Source organism: Macrotis lagotis, chromosome X (assembly GCF_037893015.1).
Source record: "Macrotis lagotis isolate mMagLag1 chromosome X, bilby.v1.9.chrom.fasta, whole genome shotgun sequence".
NCBI classification, from domain to species: Eukaryota; Metazoa; Chordata; class Mammalia; order Peramelemorphia; family Peramelidae; genus Macrotis; species Macrotis lagotis.
The window spans coordinates 639,035,266-639,044,022 of NC_133666.1; positions in this window are offsets into that span (position 1 = coordinate 639,035,266).

The window sequence follows — 8,757 nt, forward strand, 5'->3', positions numbered from 1 at the left end:
AGGTCCTGACTTACAATCATTCCTAACTTATAATCATTTCTAAAGTTCTCAGGTGAGACTGCCAGAGCCTCCCAGTACTTGGAGATCTTTAAGATTTTTGCAGTTAATTAGATCAGGGTTCAACTTAACCCTTTCTTCACTTAAGAAGGGGTTAAGTACTGGGGGTGGGGGGGCAGGGGAAGCTGAAAGAAAATAGGCCTTGTTTCACTTAACAAAGGGTTAATTACCCTGACCCTGGGTAGAGGAGGAGGAAGGGCAGTAATTTGTGAGAGAAAATAGGCCTGGGGTGGGGAGGGGCACAAATAGTTCAAAAAATGATATACTTTGGATGGTACTTTGGCTCATGAGGATTGTGTGTACTTGGAAATGGAGTAAGGTAAAAAATGATTATAATTATAATTTGTTGCAATTTGTGTCAATGTTGCTTATCAAGCAGTCAAGCAATCTGTGATGATACCATGATAACGATATGAGTTTATCAAGGAATAAAATAATTAAAATGTGATTGACAATACTTGATTAATAGTAGTATAATGATAAATAACACCTAGGGAAAAGGAAGAAAAAACTTATAATTTTAGAGGGAGAGAAGGGAAAATGTGAATGTTGAATAAATTCTATTCAATAGATTTAGTTCAGAGAGGGAATAAGATACATTGCCACTTGGATTTAAAAATCTACCCTAATCCACAGGGAAGGGAGGGGGGGCTGGGAAAGGGAAAAATAAGGAAAGAAGGGATTGATAAAAGGGAAGGTGAAGGTATAAGTGAAAATAAACTGAAAGTTAAATTTTTAAAAGAAAAGTCAAAGGGAAAAGGTAGTAAAATTTTGGTAAGGAAAAATAAGAGAAAAGGAAAGGGAAAATATAAATGGAGAAAGCATGGAGGGAAATACAGAATCAGTAATCTTAACTGTAAATGTGAATGGGATGAATTGTCCCAGAAAACACAAGCAGATAGTAGAATGGATTAAAAAACAGAATCCTACAATATGTTGTTTACAAGAAACACATTTGAAGCAGAGAGATACATACAGGGTAAAGGTAAAAGGTTGGAGCAAAATATATTATGCTCAGCTGAAGTAAAAAAAAACTGGGGTAGTGATCTTAATCTCTAGATAAAGTAAAAGCAAAAATCAATCTCATTAAAAGGGATAAGGAAGGAAACTACATCTTCTTAAAAAGCACTATTGATGGGCAGCTAGGAGGCACAGTGGATAGAGCACTGGCCCTAGAGTCAGGAGTACCTGAGTTCAAATTTGGCCTCAGATACTTAATAATTACTTAGTTGTGTGGCCTTGGGCAAGCCACTTTACCCCACTGCTTTGCAAAAAACTAAAAAAAAAAAAACCTTTAAAAAAGGCACCATTAATAATGAAGCTATATCATTACTAAACATGTATACACCTAATGGTATAGCATCCAAATTCCTAGAGGAAAAGCTGAGCGAATTACAAGGAGACATAAACAGTAAAACTTTGATAATGGGAGACCTCAATCTCCCTCTCTCAGAACTAGATCAATCTAAACACAAAATATACAAGAAGGAAGTTAAGAAGATGAATGAATCTTAGAAAATCTAGATATGATAGACTTCTGGAGAAAACTTAATGGAGATAGAAAAAAATATACCTTTTTCTTGGCAGTACATGGCACCTACACCTAAACTGACCATGTACTAGAGCACAAAAACTTTATAATCAAATGCAAAAAGGCACAAATAATTAATAAATACACACTTCTCAGAGACCATGATGCAATAAAAATTAAAAATTACCAAAAAAAATAAAGGATCATGAAAAGATAAACCAAGAACTAATTGAAAATTAAACAACTTTATCTTAAATAATGAGTGGATCAAACAGCAAATAATAGAAATAGTCAATAATTATTTCCAAGAAAATGATAAGATATCATAATGATAAGACAAAACATCATACCAAAATTTGTAGAATGCAACAAGGCAGTTTTGAGGGGAAACTTTATATCTCTAAATATCTTTATGAATAAAATAGAGATCAGGAGATCAACAAATTGGGTATCCAACTAAAAAAAGCTAGAAAAAGAACAAATTAAAGATCCCCAATTAAATATCAAATTAGAAATACTGAAAATCAAGGGAGAAATTAATAAAATTGAAAGCAACTAAGAGTTGGTTTTATGAAAAAGCCAATAAAATAGACAAACCTTTGTTTAGCATGATTAAAAAAAAAGAAAATAACCAAATTACTAGTATCAAAAATGAAAAGGAGGAATTTCAGCAATGAGGAGGAAATTAAAGAGATAATTCAGAGCTACTTTGCCAAACTGTATGCCAATAAATTGGACAACTTGAGTGAAATGGATGAATATTTACAAAAATACAAACTGCCCAGACTAACAGAAGAGGAAATAAATTACTTAAATAACCCCATTCAGAAAAAGAAATTGAAGAAACCATTAATAAACTCAGTAAAGAAAAAGTCTCCAGGTCCAGATGTATTTACAAGTGAATTCTACCAAACATTCAAGGAACAATTAATTCCTATTCCATATAAACTATTTTTAAAAATAGGAGAGGAAGAAGTTCTGCCAAACTCCTTTTATGATACCAACATGGTGCTGTTACCTAAACCAGGAAGAACTAAAACAGAAAGAAAATTATAAACCAATCTCCCTAATGAATATTGATGCAAAAATCTTGAATAAAATTTTAGCAATGAGACTATAGCAAATTATTAATGGGCTAATACACCGTCTTCAGGTAGAATTTACACAGGCAGGCAGGGATGGTTCAACATTAGGAAAACACTCAACATAGCAAAACCAACAGAAATCCTATGATTATCTCAATAGATGCTGGAAAAGCCTTTGATAAAATACAACATCCTTTCCTTTTAAAAACACTAGGGCATGGGCAGCTAGGTGGTGTAGTGAATAAAGCACTGGCACTGGAGTCAGGAGTACCTGGGTTCAAATTCAGTCTCAGACACTTAATAATTACCTAGCTGTGTGGCCTTGGGCAAGCCACTTAACCCCATTTGCCTTGAAAAATTGTAATGAAAAAAACCCACTAGAAAGTTTAGGAATAAATGGAGTTTTCCTTAAAATTGTAAATAGCATTTACCTAAAACCATCAACAAATATTATATGTAATAGAAATAAACTTGGAGCATTTCCAGTAAAATCAGGAGTGAAACAAGGATGCCCATTATCAGCATTACTATTCAACATTGTATTAGAAACACTAGCAGTAGCAGTAAGAGAAGAAAATGAAAATGAAGAATCAGAATTGGCAACGAGGAAGCAAAACTTTTACTGTTTCCAGATGATATGAGGGTATACCTCCAGAACCCGAGAAAATCATCTAAAAAACCCTTGAAACAATTAACAAATTCATAAAAGTAGCAGGATATAAAATAAACCCACATAAATCATCAGCATTTCTATATTTGAACAACAAAACCTAAGAGCAAGAGATAGAAAGAGAAATTTCATTTTAAAATAATTATAGACAACATTAAATACTTGGGAATCTACCTCTCAAAACAAACCCAGAAATCATATGAACACAATTATAAAATCATATGAACAAAATTATAAAACAATTATAATTTATAAAATAAATTCAGATCTAAATAATTGTAAAAAATGTCAAATGCTCATGGTTGGGTCAAACTAATATAACAAAAATGACAATTCTACCCAAATTAAATTACTTATTCAAACTACCAAATAACTACTTTACCAAGCTAAATAAAACAGTAACAAAATTCATCTGGAGCAACAAAAGAGCAAGAATAGCAAGGAAACTGATGAAAAAAGAATGTAAAGGAAGGTGGCCTGGCTTTATTAGATCTAAAACTATACTAGCAGCAGTCATCAAAACTGCCTAGTACTGGTTAAGTAATGGATCAATGGATTAGGCTAGGGTCAAAATAGTCACAGTAAATGACTACAGCAATCTACTATTTGACTAACTCAAAGACATCAGCTTTTAGGATAAGAACTCACTATTTGACAAAAATTATTAGGAAAACTGGAAAATAGTATAGCAAAAACTAGGCATAGGTCCACATCTCACACCCTATACCAAAATAAGGTCAAAATGGGTACAGGATTTAGATATAAAGAACAATACCATAGATAAATTAATAGACAAAAAAATTATTTACCAGATCTCTAGAAAGGGGATAAATTTATGACCAAACAAGAATTAGAGCACATTATAAACTGCAAAATGAATGACTTTGACTATATTAAATTAAAAAGGGTTTGCACTAATAAAATCAATGCTGCCAAAATTAAAAGGAAAGCAGAAAGCTGGGGAAAAAATCTTCACAACCAGGAGTTCTGATAAAGTTCTCATTTCTAAAATATATAGAGAATTGCATCAAATTTATACGGTCACAAGTCACTCCCCAATTTATAAATGGTCAAAGGATATGAACAGTTTTCAAATGAAAAAACTAAAGTATATATAATCATATGAAAAAATGCTCCAAATCATTATTGATTAAAGAAATGCAAATTAAAATAATGAGGTATCTCACACCTGCTATAGATTGACCAAGATGAGAAAAAGGAAAAATGATTAATGTTGTAGAGGCTGTGGGAGGATTAGAACATTGATGCATTGCTGGTGGAGTTGTGAACGGATCCAACCTTTCTGGAGAGCAATATGGAACTATGCCCAAAGAGCAATAAAACTGTTCATACCCTTTGACCCAGCAATTCTAATTCTAGATCTATATCCAGAAGAAATTATTTAAAAAAGGGAAAAGTCTTACATGTTCCAAAATATTCATAACAGTTCTTTTTGTAGTAGCAAAGAATTGAAATTGAGGTCATGGTACATGAATACTATGGAATATTATTGTTCTATAGAAACCATAAATGATTGGACTCTAGAGAAGCATGAAAAACTTACAGGATCTGATGCTGAGCAAAGAGAGTAGAACCAAGAGAACAATATAAATATCAACAACAACATTGTGAGATGAACAATAGAAGCAGCTCCTCTCAGCAGTCCAGAGAGCTATGATTATGTTATCACATCCAGAGAAAGAAAAACAAAACAAAACACACACCCCCAAAAAACCAACCTTTCCAAATTTGATGAACATTTTTTAAAAATTATCTCTTATGTATCTCTTTCCCTTAATCCCAATTCCTCATACTGAAAATTACTAATTTGTAAACATGTTTATCAAAATATGTATGTTCAATGCTAACCTGACTGCTGCTGAGGGGAGGGAGGTGGGAAGTGAGGGTGGAAGGAAATTTTTGTAACTTAAAAATATACATGAGAATATGGATGCAAATAAATTAATTTTTAAAAAAGAAATGGAAGAACTATCCTTCTGGTAAATCAACTGGCATTCTTGTTTTTCATTTAGCAGCTTTAGTATTTCCCTGTCCTTTTTATCAAACTGGTCTTGGTATATTCAAGTGTTTTGAGCCAGGTGAGCAAATGCAGTGCTGTACACCAGATCTCTGAAAGCTGCCCATTCCTTTTCTGCTTCACTGTTGCCAATTGTATGTTGGTTCAGTTTTCCTTCTAAGTTAGCAACAGTCTGTTCCCACTCCTCTGACACTCTAATCTCTTGACATTAATTCTTCTAGTATTCATTTTGCCTTTGGGGCAGCCTCTTCGGTTGAATATTTAGTTTAGAGAGGATGAGCCTATGATTAGTCCAACACTCTGTACCATACATGTCCTTTGCCACTCTCACATCCCATCTATCTCTTCTCCTTATGATCACATAGTCTAATAATGTCAAGGTCTGCTATGAGGATGGATCCAGGAAGTTTTATTGCATTTAGGTAAACAGAAGACATTATTTGTGATGAGGTCATGAGATGCACACATCTTCAGTAGTAGATGACCATTGCTATTGCTGTTTCCAACTTCATTCCTCCCAAAGACTCCCTGCCATGTCTCATAATCTTGTTTACTCTAGCATTAAAGTCACCAAAATTATAAGCTTGTCCTCTTTTGGTACATTGATAATGAGGGTTTCCAGGTCTTTTTATAAGTTTTCTTTAATTTCATCAGTGTTCATCATAGTGGGAGCATAGGCATTGATGATGGTGGCATGCCATTTTCCTAGAATTGGCAGGTTCCTTGTCATATGCCTGTTGTTCACTCCCTTTGGAGACATTCAAGAATGTTGACTAGATTAGTTTTGACTGCAAAACCTACTCAAGTTTCACAGCGTTTCCCTTCACTGTGGCCACTCCCGAAAAATAGTGTATCCAACTCCAATTTCAATAAGCTGACTTTTATTTGCCAGCCTTGTTTCACTCAGGTCTGCTATTTGGATATTATACGTGCTTGCAATAAGATCTGTTCATCTTTCAGGTCTATTAGATCTTGTGTTGTCTATAAGGATGTGCACTTTCCATGTGCCAATGGTGAAGTTTTTGTAGATTTTTTTGAAGAAATTTTTGTAGATTTTTGCATCTTGACTGCACTGTGGGATTCCCCACCTGCTGTGGTTATCAGGTCAAAGTTGGGTAAGCAGACAATTTTACAGCACCTTTTCTAGCCCCTTCCTCACATCAGGAGGTGAGCAGTGTGATCCTTAAAGGCATTACTCAGTCACCCAGGGGGTTGTCGAATCCCACTGTTGCTTTTAGTGAGGAAATGACCCTATGGCCTGGGCCACCTGTGTGAGAGCTGTGTACAGTTCCCAGTGTATCTGCACCTGATGTTTCATCACTTGCCTGTCACCACAGGACTTTGAGGAATGGTTATGAATGATGTCTTTTGTTGCATGTGTAAATTGGATTTAAGTGAGGCAGAGTTACCTGATGTTATCTGCCTCACTCTCTCTTCCAAAGTCATCATGCTCCAGGCTGACAAGGCAGAGTGAAGACAATTGGTGATGGCTCAAGATGTAGTGGATGACCTTGGAATCTTTAATACCTAACCAAGCTCTAATCATTCCATGGCACCTTGTTCAGCTGGCTTCATGGCCATTGGAACAAATTGTTCTCTTCTGACCATTCCACCAGTAGAAGACTTCACATACTTGGGATAGACACCCCCCCACCCCCGCCACTGCTCATCGTTGAGGTTGAGACTCCTTCAGTTACCCTCAACCTCAACCTGGTTTAACCTGCCTGCTGAAACAGTTTACTGGTGTGTGGCCACTGAGCATACTACAGCTTCTTGAAACCATAAGTGAGAGGTGGCTCAGATGGACATCAAAGGTTGAAAGCAGTCCTGAAAAGGTCTTGGCAGCCCTCATACCAGAGTGCTAGTCTTCCTTGAACACACCCTACACCTGCATTCATTCAATATACACTTATTAATGCAATCTCTCTTGGATTCATCTCCACCTATTGTTAAACTTCACTTTCTTCAAAGTCTAATTCAGTTAATACCTCCTCCTTGATACCTTCCCTAGAAGTCATGGGATTTGGGGTTGGGAGGGGATCCAAGAGTTCTAACCTCATAGATAAGGAAATTGAACTCTTTCTTCCTAAATTTCTCAGGCCCCTTTTCATAGGTATTTCATTATTTTCTAATATTTTTAACCACTGCTTAAACCCTGATCCTAATCAGGAAAACAAGGATCTTGCACTGGGTTTATACTACATGTACTCTAATGATTACAATGCATCTGCCCTCCTGGGCAGAAGAGCTTAAGAAGGACCATAGAATCTAGAACTGTGTGGAACCCTAAAGGTCGTCCACTCCCACCCTATTTTATAAATGAGAAAATTAAAGCCCAGAGAGGTTGGGTGACTTATCCAAGGTCACATGGGTAGACAGAGGCAAGATTGAACTGTGGTCCTTTGAATATAACATGGTATCATGCCAATTCTTCCAAACTCTGAGAATAGACAACTTTCTATCTCTCTGCTCTACCTCTATGGGTCAGTACTAAAAGACTGTCTAGTTCAGTGGTGTTAGGTTCAAATTGAAATGGAGGCCACTAAACCATACCATAAGGTAGACCACTTAATGACTTATATATTTGTGTACATATACACAGATACACACAGATAAATATATAAATATATATATGTATATATATATATATATTATTACATCAACACATTAAAATCAGATAGGAACTACATTGATTTTTGTTTATTTTATTTTCCCTGGTTACCTGCAAAAACAAGTTTCACTTTAAAATTTTGAGTTCCAAATTCTCTCCCTTCTTCCCACCCCAGTCCATCTCAATGAGAAATCAAGTTATTTAATATAGATTAGAAATATGTAACTAACAACAACATGGGATGAAAAAAAACAGGGACAATTCATGGGGATTTGTGATGGAGAATACCATCTGTAGCCAGAGAAGAAACTTTGAAGTTTAAATGAAGACCAAAGCTTGTTATGTTCAATTTTAAAAGTTTTCTTATGTGACATGTAATTTTGATAACACAAATGTTTTCTTTCTACCTTTTGGATCTGATTCATCTCTCAAAACAAATTCAATTTCCATCTATGCTTATCATGGATGCAAATGTAAAACCTCTTATCAAATTATCTTCTGATGGGGGGGGAAGGAAGGGAGTGAGAAAAATTATAAAGCTCAATACCTTGCAAAAATGATTGGAGAAGGGGCGGCTAGGTGGCACAGTGGATAAAGCACAGGTGCTGGAGTCAAGAGTACCTGGGTTCAAATCCCATCTCAAACACTTAATAATTACCTAGCTGTGTGGCCTTGAGCAAGCCACTTAACTCCATTTGCCTTGCAAAAATCTAAAAAAAAATGATTGGAGGAAAATATCATTGTATGTAATTGGAAAACAAAATA